Consider the following 15,791-nt stretch of genomic DNA (forward strand, 5'->3'; position numbering starts at 1 on the left):
ACAATGAAAAAAATGTACTGCACCTGGAATTAATAGTGTTATTTTAATATTGAAATTAATTCTAGTGCCGCTTAACTGTGATGATCAGTTTTATGTGTCAGTTTAGCTAGGCTATAGGACCCAGTTATTCAAAGAAACACTAAGTGTTGCTCTGAAGCTATTTTGTAGATGTGTTTAACATCTGTAATCAGATAACTTCATGTAAAGGAGATGATCCTTGATAATCTGCCATGTGGCTGATCCAATCTGTAGAAGGGCCTTATGAGCAGTTCTGAGGTTTCCTTGGGGAGAAGTCCCTCACGTGGACTTCAGTATCAGCTCCTGCCTGAAAGTTTCCAGCCTGCCCTTATAAATACGCAGAAGTGGCTTTGGAATCAAAGACTGATAGGGAATGGAAGAAATTTGAGGCACAGAATAGAAAAAGCCTAGATGTCCTTGAACAGAATGTTAGCAGCATTATGAACATTGAAACTGCTTCTGGTGACCTCTCAGAAGTGAGGAGCACAGTAGAGAAAATCTCCATTGTTTTAGAGAATACCTGTGTTGTTATGAACAGAATGTTGGGAGAAACGTGGACATTAAAGGGCTCAGAAAGTAATGAGTAACATGTTATCTAAGCTGGAGGAAAGGTGATTGTTATTATAAAGTGCGAGAAAGCTTGTCTAAATTGAGTTCTAGAATTGTGTGGAAAGCAGAACTTATCTGTAATGAATTGGGATATTTAGCTGAGGAAATTGCCAAGGAAAGAGTTTTATATGATCTGATTTCTTATTGCTGCTTATAGGAACATGCAAGAAGAAGGGGATAAATAAAGGAAAGAATTTGTGGGTATAATAAGAAAGTTATTTGGTCTCTGTTCCAGTTCCTGGCACAGAACTCCTAAAGCCCTTGGAATTTCCTGAGCGGTAAGGATGACAGAAGTGTCTCTTGTTCTAATAAGGTGACTCGCGGATAGCTCCTAGCTAGCTTCAGGATGGGAGTTTCTTGCCAGAAAAACCAAGCCTTGATTAGAAGCTTGGAACTTTCAGCCTTGCCGGGAATGGCCAGCAATCCCTGTACCAACGGATGAAAGATTACTCCAAACTTTGCTGCGAAAAAAAGAAGGTAAGGGGGAACACCCAGAGATGAAGACCCTTTGACCCTCTTTGCTCCCGCTTTTATTGGTCCTTTAGGATAATCATAAATCCTTACCACTGTTTCTCAAGCACGTGATGTGTGACAAGGGGTCTTACTGGAACTAGGAGGATGTGTTTACGGGAAAGATAAGCTAATTTGCGTGTTCAATGAGTTCTGCTAAACATAGCCTAGGGGACAATGCATACACTTCTTAGATCACAGGGCGCTGTTTGGGCTAAGAAAGCTTCAGGGAAGGCAACTGCCCATGGCATTCCAAGGGCAAAGTGGTCACGCAGGCCTGGGCATTCGAAAGGCCTATGCCCTTCTCCAAAATCTTCCCTGCCCTCAGCGGCCTCCATGTTATATTTTAGCAAGCCAGGTATTATGGCTGATTTCATGCTCTATATTAACCCCAACAGAGCCTCATGTCCTAACCTCTAGGGAAGTGTAGGGTCTGGCTAATGACTGAATTAGCAATAGCACAATCATGCTTATGGAAAGAAACTTCAATAAAAATCTTAAACAATGGGGTTCAAGAAACTTCTGGGTTGGCAGACACACCCATGTGGTGGCAGGGTGGTATACCCCAACATCACAGGGATAGAGACTCCTGCACTTGGAATGCTTCTGGACCCTGTCTTATGTATCTCTTCATCTGGCTTTTCATTTGTATCCTTTATAATAAACTTTAATAATAAGAATAGCATTTTCTTGAGTTCCAAGACTCCTTCTAGCAAATTATCCAAATGTGGGTGGTAGATTGTGGAAACCACCAAACTGGTAATGAAGTTGGGCAAGAAGTATGGATGACCTGGAGGCCTGATACTTGTCACTGGCATCTGAAGTGAGGGCCATCTTACGGACCTGAGCCGTTAAATCTTTGGTGTCTGACCCTGACTCCAGGTAGTTAGTATCAGAATTGAATTGAGCAGTAAGACACGTAGTTGGTATGGGAGAGTCAGAGAACTGTCTGGCATGAGGGGGGAAAAAACCAAAAACCAAACCAAACAAACCCTTAAAACTCTCAGAGCTGTTAAGGAAAAAAGAACTAGCGTTTGTTGATTTGGTAAATTCTCAGCCTATCAGAATTGCCAAAAAATGCAAAAATGCGGATAAAAGTAAAATAAATTACAAATAATGGGTTGAGTATTTGGGAAAGCTGGACCAGTGTGACTATATTTGGCATGTGCAAGCAACATGCATTTTGGGTGATAAGGCAGATTGTAGGGGGTTAAATGGTGGCTCCCCAAATGATATGCTTGCGTCCTAATCTCTGAAACCTATGATCATTATCTTGTTTGGAAAAAGGTGTTTGCATATGTGGTTAAGTTCAGGATCTTTAAAGGAAGAGCATATCCTGCATTGTATAGTTGGGCCCTAGATGCGATCACATGTGTCCTTACAACATAGAGGGAAATTAGACTAAGAAACACAAAGGAAGACATAAATAGAGAAAAGGAGGAGGCAATATGCCCATGGCCACTCTAGCTATTAGAGTGATGTGGCCACAAGTCAAGGGAAACCTGGAAACACCAGAAGCTGGAAAGGACAAGGAATGGATTTTTCTCCAAGGCATTTAAGGGTGCACAGCCCTACCCACACTTTGATGTTAGAATTCTCAGCTCCAGAAGTGTGAAAGAATAAATTTCTGTTGTTTTTAGCCACTACTGTAGCCAGAGGAAGCTAATACGTTAACTGAATCTAATTTAATTTGCAAAGAAAGTTGCTATTTGTAGGTACAGAAAGCTAAGTGAAAATGTCAAATAAATACCTTTCTTCTGTCTTTATTAGTGCTGTTCACACTCTATTTGCCTCTTATCAAGTGGTGCTAGAGGGTAGAAAAATGTGACGGAAGTGTAGAGGATCTTGTGTACCTACCTATGTATTTCCTGTGAAGTAGAGAACAACAATAGAAAGAATGACAGTATAATAGGATTTGACTGACACAGTCATGACTCTGAAAATTGAAACCTCTCATAATAAAAGCAAAAATAACTGCTATGATCCTAAGAAGGTGAAAAGTGCAGTCCTTTCTATTCGGCTCATAAAATTTTGAGTTATATATTTTCACCACTTTTGGAAAGCCAACTTTAATATTATAAGTATGATCACCTACAAAGAGGCTCTAACACTGAGTCTGTTGGCTGGTACTGAGATGACATAGCACATATTACTGTGCATATTTTCTAAGTTGAACATGTAAAAGAGATGAAATCTGGAGGCCCCAGACTATGATTCTCAACTTGGTATAAAGTTGTAGAGGGAATGACAGATTTACTTGTTTTTTTGTTTTTTGTTTTTCAAATTGCTCATGCACTTTAGGGATCTCATAGATCCCCCTTACAGGAACATCCTTCACTGTATCCAAGAAAATTACTGCCACTAAGCAGTAAACAATGAGCTTTTTATTGAACATATTATATATTTTTCTTCAGGTATGTTGCAATAAAAACAAGCATTAACTAGGGTTTAGTGTTCTGTTTATAAGTCATCATTGTGGATATGAAAATATGCTAAAATTATTCATCTTTATCCCTAATACATTTACTATTTTTTGTGTATACAGAGAAGATTTGTATAATATTTGCCACTCTTAGATTTTGCAAGACCAGTACTCAAAAGAATGATTATTTCCCCCTGGGCCATTTGTTTGCATTTCAGAAGACAATTACATCAGTAAAAAAGGCTATGGCTTCATAGTTTTAACAGTTAAGATTGCTGTGGTTGAAATACAGAATTCAGGGTTTTTCAAACACTACTTCACAGAATCCTAGAAATTCTCTCTTTGTAACTGAAAAATAAATGATTCTGAACTTAGTGTGATGTACAATGATAAGGTTCAGAGTGTTAGACAGCACCTTTATCAATTCCATTAGCAGTTTTTAAGCACCGTATGCATGCACAGTAGGACACCATATTCATTTGGTTGAGTGTTTTAAGTATTTTTAGGTTTTGTCACCATATTGGGAGCAAAAGTGGGATTTGGGGAGCATTGAAAACTAGTAAGTGATGAACTGAGAAAGAAGTCAGTAAGCTGATGATGGCAGCTTCTCAGTACTGAATTACCTCCTCCCTAAACCTTCTCTTAAGCACCACCTATTAAATGACAGGCGTAAACAAGTTCTACTGATATATTAGAAAAATCAGAAAAAAAAATGCTTCATTCTGGAGACGAAATTTTTATGCACCACAAATCAGGAGTCCTGCCATTTGACTGTTAATGTAAATATTGCAAAATGTGGGTACTGTAGGTTGAAAGAGTTGTAAAGTTTTCATATTTTTTGCGATGTTCTTTTTAAATTATCATCCTCTTAAAATATTTTATTAATGTTTCTGTTTGCAAACATGTTTGAGGATAAAATATGGTATTTTCTGAACATGAGTTGTAAGATGGAGGAGGATGATTCTAGGCTTGGGTCTATGATTACTTCTAATCAGTTTGGTGATAATGCAATGTCAAAGTCATTTCAAAGTAACTGAACCAAAGCAACAAAGGAAAAAACAAAACTATAGCAACAATAATAAAACAAGAACAGCAAACCCCATCTTTACCATGAAAACTAGTATCAATTATTTTCACACAAGCTGACAGTCGTGGTTATCTAATTCTGTTGCGCATAGCGGGTTGCAAACAATAAGTGAAGCAAGAGGAGCAAAAAGGCACAAATACAAACCGCAGTCACTTGACAAGGAAAGGTGACAGAAGTGGTTCTTGGAAACTTAAACTCAGTAAAGGTTTGTTAAAAAAAAATAGTTGTGCTCAATGAAGAGTTTCAAGAATCTAATTATTTAATGGTGGAAATTATTACCCCAGAAAGGAAAAGTCACATGGTCGGTGAAAACATAATGATGGAGACATGTAAAATTATAGCGATAAAATGTTAGGTTAAGATGCACTTAGATAAATTGAAGACTCCACTCTCTACTGGTATAGTAATTGGAAAAACTGAAGACATATCACCTGAAACTGAAGAGATCTGAGAGCAAATAAATAGAAAAACAACTCTTCATATTGATGAGTAAACAAATTTCATCATTAAATATCAAGCCTTAGTACTTGCAAAAATCGTCAATGTTAGTGAAATTCACAAATGATGTTTTCTTGTTTCAAGGTCCTGTCTGAAACAAACAAACAAACAAAAGCCAAGATACAGTTCATGTTTGTCTTCATATCTAGAAGGTCTGTCCAGGAGGAACTGTGTTGGCTCCTTTACTAATGTTATTCCATTAGTGGATGGTTCCACGAGAGGTTTTGCCTCTTGTTATAGAATAAAATCTCGACTGTGTTATAATATATGGCTTTGTTCCCAGATAAATACTGGTGTTAAAAATATTTGGAGAGGAAAATGTCTGGATGATGCTACAAAATGATTGACTTTATTAAAGGATGATCAGTTCCCTTAAGTATGTTAAAAACTATGAAGAACTAGGACAAAGAGCACATAAATCTTTTAATACGTACAGACATTTGGATTCATTGTAGAGAGAGTTCTCAGCAAAGTGTTTAAGCTGCAAGGTGAATTTCAGTAGCACATTTAAAGAAACATTAATCCAAATTTTGTTGAATGCTTTGAAAGTAATAAATGGCTGCCCAAAGTAACCAAATTAGCAGTCATTGTTTCTTCACTTGGAATAGTTGAACAAGTCTCTGCCAGGCTCTGGACTGACAAGATTCTTACACTTTAAAAGGAAACTGTATGTTTGAAAAATCATGTTGGAAATGGAAATCTTTAAATGTTTCCACTTTTGCTTGGGTTTGTCAGTGAGGAAAGATATCAGCAAATATCATCTCAATCTCACATTAATTAAAGGTGGTATTAATCATCTGCTAGCAGAAAATCTCTTCAGGAAAAACTTAATATCCAGGGCCTGGGCTAATGTTAAAAGCCTCTTAATACTATTGAGTCAGTTATATCAAGTAACGGAATAAAAATAACCAACAACCTAGAGAAAAAACATAAAAAATGGAACCAGACCATTGGGGTAATGGACAGTGCTTTTAAAATGTTAACTTATATGGTCAAAAATACAGAAAAGATGGAGAATTTTAGCAAACCTGAAATTTACAAAAAAAATCAAATGAATACTCTGAAATTGAAAAATAAAATAAGTGAAATTATAATTTGATAGGCTTTAATAGCACACTAGACAGAGCAGAAAAGAAAAGTAGTAAAGTAAAATGTAGTTCAGCAGAAAATAACAAATTGAAGTCTGGAAAGAAAAAAAAAATTGAAGAAAAGGCTATAAGAGTTATAAGGTATATGAAAGAAATATCTAATATTCAGATAGTTGGAATCCCATGCATGGAGACAGAATGGGAAAATTCATAAACAGAGGGGAAAATCATTAAAAAATTAAGAATTGAATGCAGGCATATTAAAAAAAAACCATCATGACAAAGTTGATTTATTCTACAAATTCAAGATAGGTTTAATATTTTAAAAATGAATCACTATAATTTTCCACATTAACAAGGTATGGAAGGAAAATCATGACTATAATGATAGATGCCAAAAAATATATTTAACAAAATTCACCAACTCTTCATGAATTTTAAAAATAATTACCAACCAGGAATACAAGGGCGCTTACTTAATACAATAGAGTATCTACCAAAAATCCTACAGTAAATGACCTATTTAATGGTGATATATTATAAAATTTCACTCTAAAACTAGGAATGATAGAGGTTTCTAACATCACTGTATTCAACATTTCATTGGAGGAACTTTCGTGATGAAGGAAAAAGAAAAGATAGGGATTGGAAAGGAAGGAGTAACACTGTTATTCACAGATAACATGATATAGTATATAGGAATCTATAAGTATATTATTTTTTAAAAAGATTTTTATTTATTATCAGAGAGAGAGAGCGAGAACAAGCACAAGCAGGGGAGTGGCAGGCAGAGCAGGCAGAGGGAGAAGCAGGCTCCGCTGAGCAAGGAGCCTGATGTGGGGCTCGATTCCAGGACCCTGGGATCATGACTTGAGTCAAAGGCAGACACTTAACCAACTGAGCCACCCAGGTGTCCCTCCACAAGTATATTGGAAAGAGAGTTAATGTGTGACTTTAAAAAAGTCACTGGATTAAATTTGACATATAAAAATAAGTTGTATTTTTTACTTACAAACAATTAAGAAATACAATTTTTGCATTAGTAAGATATTATTTATTTAAAAAATACACTAAGAATCTTGTGTAAGACTTCTACCCTAAGAAAAATATTGAGATAAAATAAAGATTAATCAATGGAGAGAAGTCTACCTCTATGTCAGTTTGTCACTTCTTCCTAAGTAAAACTATAGATTTAAATGCCTTCTCAATAAAAATCTCAGCATGTGAGTTGGTTTCTACTTGTGTAGAAATGAGATAGCCAAGAATAGTAAAGGTACTCTTGAAGAAATGAACTCTGTTGGAGGATATAATTGTTATTAAGATTTAATAGTAAGGTTGGGCGCCTGGGTGGATCAGTTGGTTAAACACCTGACTCTTGGTTTTGGTTCAGGTTGTGACCTCAGGGTCCTGAGATGGAGCCCTGACTGAGCCTCTGCCTTCAGTGTGAGGTCTACTTAAGACTCTCTCTCCCTTTCCTTCTACCCCTCCCCATTCATTCTCTCTGTCTCTCAAAAAAAAAAAAACAACAACCAAAAAACCAAAAACAAAACAAAAAAGAACTTACAGTTATTAGTATACATGGTGTACCATATCCATATACTTTACATAGTGCTATATTTACTCAAGGATAGACAAATAGCTAATTGAACGGAAAAAATCGTACAGAAACTGGCCTGATACAAGACAAAAATGCCTCTAAGGAAAGATATTCTTCTCAATAAGTGAAGCTGGGTTAATTATATACCTGCATAGGAAAATATAAACATATATAAACTTACCTACACCATACCATACAAAAGAAAATAATTCCAGATGGATTTAGACCTATTTGATTCATAGAGCTATATTTCTGTAGTAAAACATATAAAACATATACTTATGACTTTAGAGTAGGCAAAGAGTTTTTAAACTGGCTTAAAGAAGCAGTAATCCTAAAAAAATATTGATAATTAACTTCATTAAACTTAGAAAATTTTGTTCATGAAAAGAAACCATTAGGAGGGAGAGAAGGCAAGCCAAAGAGTCAGATATATTTATATCCGACAAAGGATTTGTGTCCAGAATAAACAAAGAATTCCTAAATATCAATAAGAAAAAAAAGACAATCTAAATTTTATAAAATGAATTTTGAACTTATTCTTTACAAAAAATAATATCCAAATGACCAAATAGTCTATGTAAAGAATTTTAATCAATAGTCATGAGGAAAATAAAGAATAAAGATAAAATTAAACACCACCATGCACCTACCACAAAAGTGGGGAAAACAAAACAAAACAAAACAAATTTCAAAAAAGATAATTCAAGAGTTGGTGAGACTATGGAGCAAACGAAAAGCTCATTTACTAATGGTTGGAATGTATTTAGAATAAAACGTTTGCAATATTTATTAAATCTGAGCACTCTCTCCCTCTGATTCAGACATTCACGTCAGTTTTTCAGAAAACTTCAAACAACTCAAATGTCCACCAACAATAGAATAGTAAACTATAGCTATAAGCAACAACGTGATAAATTTCACACACTTCATGATGGCGAAAGAAGCTAGACACAAAATAAAATGTACTATTTGCTTTCATTTTTATAAAGCTCAACCACAGGCAAACCAAAGTAATGAATTGCTTTGGGAGGTGCTAACAAGTGGGAGAGGAGAAGTGCAGACTTCTGGGATAATGGTGATATTCTGTATCTTCATTGGATTACAGCCCCATGTGCACTTAGTGGGGCATCACTGCATGGCACGATATTTAGTCCGTGTACTTCTCTCTGTGTGTGTTGTACTTCAATGAGCATTTTACAGAGTAAATTCAGGTTTCAATAAATTGCAAAAAGTTTTTGCCCGCTAAGTCATTTTTATAGCCATGCCTATCTTTGAATTCTGTCTTTTCTGTTTATTTGTGAGACATGTACAGATCCTAAATTATTTTATTCATTTTATTTTTAGAATAAATTTGCAATTAGCGTAATCATTTTCAGTAAGGTTAAAAAACTGGTATTTTACTGAGATTATATTTTTTGGTATAGACCTCATTGAATTAATATTGAGTTTTCCTAGCTAATGATAGAATATACAATACCATCTGTTCATATTTTTTGGTTTTATATTCTTAATTTTCTTTCTTAATATTTTATCTTTTTTTATTACATCAGTAGGTGGGTCCTTTACTTTACTTTTTTCATTTATTAAAGTTTTTTAATTTCAATATAGCTGATACACAATGTTACCTCACCTTCAGGTATACAACACAGAGATTCAACTTCTCTGTGTGGTATGTTATGCTCACCGCAAGCGTTGCTACCATCTATTATCATACACTGCTATTACATCACTGACTATATTTCCTATGCTGTGCCTTTTATTCCGGTGACTTACTCATTCTATAACCGGAAGGCCATATTTCTCACTCCCCTTCAACCATTTTGCTCATCCCCATGCTCCCTTCCCCTCTGGCAACCATCAGCTTGTGGTTCTTTAATTAATATTTCATAGTGTTTCTCATCTTGAAATATGGGAAAGCTACTTTTCATTAAAAAATTAATCTTGTTAGTAGCTTTGCAAGCACATTCTCTTATAACACGAAACTTTTGTAGTTTTCTTATGCATCTAAGTATCCAGTTTGATCATCTGGAAATGGTGGTGGTTTTCTTTCTCTGTATCCAAGCTTTCTACTTCCAATTTCTTGTTTGTTTCTTTTTTCTTATTGTATTGTCCACTCTGCTTATAAAAAAATAATACATATTTTATAAACCCTTGATTAGGAATCCAGTGAGATTTGCTCAGAATCAATCTGAAAACAAGAATAGAGACTAGGATGGCGGACTGAAAATTAACAGGTCCATCTTCTATGGTCTTCTGACAAAGCGTTATGTGATGAAGAAGAGGGGAAAGAATTATTACCATTACAATAATTGTAGCATTTACTGTAAGGAGTGAAATGAATTATTTAAAAATTGGCTATTTTCTTTCTAGAAACACATATTAAAATTAGAGTAATCTGTATCAAAATTTCTGAGTTAGAGGGGCCCTATCGGGGGAAACTGAGGCCTGAAAAAAAAAGTTTGTTTCACAAGATCTCATGATTAATCACTGCAAGGGTCAGATTTCCTATCTCCCAAACTAGTACCTGGATAAAAGTGTATTAGAAAGTCATTTCATAATCTAAGAGCAATTAATTAAATATGAATTAAATACAGACATTTTGACAAAACATAGATTTAATTATCTTTAAAACAATGACTTTCTTTTGAAATAATTTTGACTGGTTCTTTTTTTGTCCAAAATAAAGTAGCGTCCAATGTGCACATAAAACAATCAGTCAAAACCAAATAGAATATTAGATATATAGAACTGTTTCATTTCCTTATCTTTGAATATCTATTGAAAAATATGAAAATTTATGACTATAAAAGTGTAGAGTTTTCCTTATTCCAAGCCCTACTTTTGAACATCTTTACAAAGAAAAAAACGCTAAAACTGCAAGTAAATGGGTAAACTGCTTTTCAGGATGTTGTTTGTTTGTTTATTTATTTATTTATTTATTTATTTATTTATTTATTTAAGAGAGAGAGAGAGAAAGAGAGCTCGCATGAGCAGGGGCAGAGAGGGAGAGAGAGAGAAGAAAATTCCCTGCTGAGCTGACTCAGGGCTCCATCTCATGACCCTGAGATCATGACCAGAGCTGAAATCAAGAGTCAGGTGCTTAACCAACTGAGCCACTCAGGTGCAACTGGGATGCTGTATATTTAATTATAAATGCCTAATTTTGATGATTGCATTTTTGTTTTTCTCTCATCTCTATCACATTCTGCAAAGGATGTATTAGACTCACTAAAATGAGCATTAGGTCAAGAATAGTGATGATTAACATTTCTGAACTTGTTTTTCAAGAATAAGAGATTTATAGGAGAAATAACATCAGGCTTTACTAATTAGCAAAAATATATTTGCATTTGGACCACAAATTCTATAAAGTCAAACAATAAAAAACAAATTGCGGTAAAATTACCAACACCATGCATATTTGTTACTTTGAAAGTAAGTCAAGATTGTGGAGATTATGGGTAGAGATAATGGCTAAACTTACTTGTTGTTGGACATCTTATAAATTGAAGATTGAATCTTGTATTCATAAGGTAGTTAAATTGCTGACATTGTCTTTCCCCAATCAAAATATTCTTATGCTTCTGTGCTTGGGAAAGGTAAATAATCAATTTCAATTTCTCTAAGCAATTTCTCTCTTCCTTCATCCTTTAATTATTTTGACCTGGAAATTTACCATTAATTAAAAAATAATGTATCTACACTGACATTTGGCAAGTAATGGATCAATGCTACTGTGAGATGCATATTTCATAGTTAGGCCATTTCCATTCATAAGTAGTTCAGTCATTTTGACTAAAAAGCTTTAGTTAATGGATGACTTAGTCGTCAAAATGGTAAATTAGTATGTGCTTGTTTTAATTGTCTTGATAGTTAAGGGCCACAGAGGTGAAATAAATGAGAGTAGGTGAATGAAATCAATAAATAATAGGGAGTGGTGGGGAGTGTGGCCAACCAAAGAACAAAGAATCTGCAGGAAGTGCCACTCACTGTTTGAGTACTGCAGATCGTCACTGATCCCAGAATGTGGCCAAATTGTAGCCAGGTCTTTTTGTTTCAAGAGAAGCTGATAATATGGGATTTTTGTCTGGATCCTCAAGATTTCATTGCCTTCTTAGTATAACAAAATACGAAGCTTAGAACTGGATCCCTTGGCTCTTCCTCTTCTATCTCCTCCCAGTTCAAAATGCTTTCATCTCTTAATAGCCAGCATTCTCCTAGATCTGAAGTTGGGCTCAATGCATTCAAGCCTCAGCACAATGTTATTTACTTTTAGCCATTTTCCAGAAGGTCGGCTTACTCTGCCCGCCATGGCCATTCTGCTTCCTGTCAAAACACTGCTTTCCCCGGGCATGAAGAGAATCTTTGTCTTTCTTGCACCGTGTCACTTTGTGGCATTGGTGCTTGCCACACTAGAAAGTCAGGCAGCTTTTAGGAACATTCCCCCGTTTGTGAGAGCGCTATTGGCTTGGGTGGAGTGGGTGGGTGGGGAGAACCCCAGATCTCTTTTTGCAAGAAAATGTGGTCGACAAAATAAAACATATCTATAAACCAGATCCAAACTCTTAGGATTCTAACTGCCCACCTCTCTTTTTGATAAATGAGAGCAATATTCAAATACGTACTCCAACCAGTGTATATTTGTAGTCTTAAGACATATAAGACATCTTTGCAAATTCATTGTGTGAGCTTACATTGTGGTCTGTGAGTGGGCAAGGGTTATTGCAAAAAATTAACCTTGGCTGTGGACTAGTTTTGTTATAAAAACAAAAGGCCTAAATACAATTGTGCAGTGCTAGCTTGCCAGGGAAGAAAATAAAGATTGTCATCCTAGTCCCTACCAGTGGGGGGATAACTTCTCCTACATATATTTTACCAAGGTATCCTCTGGGATTTTCAAACATTTGGTCTTAAGAAGCCCAAATTTAGTGTACTGATAATGGCAAAAGGGGGACTGAGGCATGGAATTGTAAGGGACTTTCTGTATATGTGAATTTTAAGTCTTTGAAGAAAATTTGGAGATATTCCCCTCATTTTCATGATATATCTGTGTTTGCATATGAAAAAATTTTAAACAATATTAAAATTACTGTCCCAAGAAGATGTGCCAGTTTCTTTTGTGGCTTCCTAGGGGAGAGGTCTTGCAATCAAAGAATTCCTTAGCTTGTGCGGTGGACTGAAATAGCCCATAATGTGACTCCTAAGCACTGGTCCAATAGAGTGGCCAAGGCCAGTACAAACCAAGCAATATCACTAATATTTTGTAGCTCACATCTACATTTCCATCTTTTTCAAGCTGTGAAGAGAGCCAGGCAACTAACCATCAAAAATATGTTACTTCCAGAAATCGGTTACAAACTGAACAGCACTAGTCTGCAACTTAATAAATGAAGCATAGTTTGATTTGTTCCATTGTCACATTTGTTACAGCCAGTGGTGGTATGTATGCTAGAATTATCTTGTATAAATAAATAAAAGGCTAAAAAGTATGCACTTTTAGAAGTCCTTGAACATTACATAGGATAAAGGAGAAATTAATATAAGCAATATTGGCTTTTAAGAAAAACAGACTCTAGCAACTATTTCAAAAGGCTAGCAACCTTACTTTTTATTTATTTCAAACCCCTTAGCTATTATAAATTATTTAAATTATATATATTTATACTGCATAAAACCCGATTGTGTGTTTATCTGGAAGCAAATTATAGGACAATGTATTTTGTGTAGAAGTCCACTTTTAATGTCTATTTTTCACACTAAAAATCTTGAAGCAGCATGGGTCAACAATCTAAAACTTGTGCCAGTCCTTTTTATTGCAACATAAAATTTGGAATCTTTCTCTGGAGTAGGCAGAAAGGAGTAATCTGTTAGAGTGTGCACAAAGACTTTTCTTTTTTCCTATATACTTGCATTCCTGTTTTTTGTATAGATATAATAAGAGTAATGACAAAATAACATCTAAGTATGTGTATGTTCACACTGTGTATGACATGACTGCTTAGAGAATATAAAATTACATATAATAGTAGATAAGAGAAATAGTTCTGGAGTTAAAGTGGGTAGTTTGTCCAAGTAACTCACTTTGAACACTTACTATTTGAGTGATTTTGAAAAAGTTATCTAACCCCTCCAAGCCGTACTTTCTTCAAATGTAAAATGATAAAAATGGAAATTTCTGTTCCATAAAGTTATTACCAGAATTGAGCCATGTGATCCATAGGAAGTACGATGCTTTTTCTCCTTGTTAACTCCTATTATTATAATTAGCATTTAGTATCGATGTGAATGAATATGGGCAGTTGGCTTTATTGAACCGTTTCGTTATAATATCCTTGTTAATCCTCAGCACTGAAATTTACTGTTACCTCAGGGAAGTTACTTCACCTCTCTGGGCTTCAGTTACTCACCTGTAGTGCTAATAATAGGGCTAATAATATTACCTCTCTTGTTCTGGTGTCTCGTGGATAAAGGAGATGAAACATGTCAAGTGTTTAGAACTGGGCAGCATATGGTAAACAGTAAGTATTTCTTAACATAATTCTTTGTTTTCCTACTGAAAGATTGTAAACCAATGAATTAGGATTTAATATTTTCATTTAATTTCTCTTCTTTCTTTTATGCACCTTTCCAATTTCAAATAAATTTCTTACATAAAAGTTAATCATCTTCTTACATTAAAGTTAATCATCATTATTTTCCCCTTATATCAGTAACTAAATTTTCTTTGATACTATTAAGGAAAAAACTGCATATTTGTCTTTGCTTTCTACCTCAAGGTAAACAGTGTTTTGTTTTTTTTGTTGTTGTTGTTGTTTGTCTGTTTTGTTTTTGTGTGTGGGGGGGGTTGCATTATAGGAGGATGGATGACTGGGTTGTTTCTTTATCTCTGGTGTTCTCCATCAGGGCCATACTGTAGAGACACATGAGTTGAAATTCACAGAAGACCATTGTTCTCAGCTAATAAAACCCATATGGAAAGCAGCCATTGTATTTGTCAAACCAAACAAGCTATTGCTTGAGTGGTATTGACTGGTGGAAACCCCTGGAAGTAAAAGCCAGCACTTGCTGGCTCTGTTGGACTCATGAGCCCTCTCATGGCACCAGCTCCACCACCTACACAAAGTGACTGCACAACACTGGCGAGCATCCCCCAGAGGCCCTAAGGATGACCTGAGTGTGGGGACAAGGAAATGAATGAGTCAGTGTCTAGTGATCTCTAGAGGTTGCTCTTAGTACATGACGAATCTATTCACCCCTACCTGTCTTAATACAAATGCATCTCGAAGTGATAGTACCAAAGCCCAGTTTGTAGGTGTTCTTTTAATCTCCAAATCTCAGCATTTTATCTTTTTATATGTTTTACTGGTCTTTCTCCACGATTATATTATACCTTTCATAAATAAGAACACGTATTTGGGACTCTATACAAATTAAATATTTACAGTAATGGAATTTTTATTGCCCTCCAAGCTATACTCAACATCTTTGAATATAACAGCAGTTAATGTTTAACTTGTGTGTGTGGGGGGGGGGGGCAAGTGGTAAAAGAAACTTGTAATTCTGTGAACTTAAATGTAACCTATCATGTTTTATTGCTTTTATCTTTATGTTATCCCTCAAAATAATCCCTTCCCAATATTTACATGAGTTGTTTATTGTTTCATAGTTATTGCATATTGCCATAACAAAGTACTTAAAAGGAAGCACTCATACTCCATGCAATGTACACTTTAATTCAAATTGCCATATATTTGCAGAAATTAAATTGTCAGCAGAATGTACCTGATCATGATGGTGCAGTTTATAATTTCAGTGATTTTTAGTCATGTCTATTTAGTTTATTAAATGTTAATATGATTCCTCTATCATTTATGTTCTATTTTTTTCAACAAATGTACATGGACAATTAGCACATGATCTGCAGAATGGGTTAATTTGCACAGTGGTTCCTTCAGTTTT

General features: G+C 35.2%; 1 pseudogene; it reads right to left on the bottom strand.

The window, feature by feature from the left end:
- Positions 1–11,968: 11,968 nt before the first annotated feature.
- On the bottom strand, positions 11,969–14,979 carry LOC103677970 (annotated as a pseudogene).
- Between the last annotated feature and the right edge of the window lie 812 nt (positions 14,980–15,791).

The sequence above is a fragment of the Ursus maritimus genome, unplaced genomic scaffold (assembly GCF_017311325.1).
Source record: "Ursus maritimus isolate PB19 unplaced genomic scaffold, ASM1731132v1 scaffold_8, whole genome shotgun sequence".
Taxonomy (NCBI): Eukaryota; Metazoa; Chordata; class Mammalia; order Carnivora; family Ursidae; genus Ursus; species Ursus maritimus.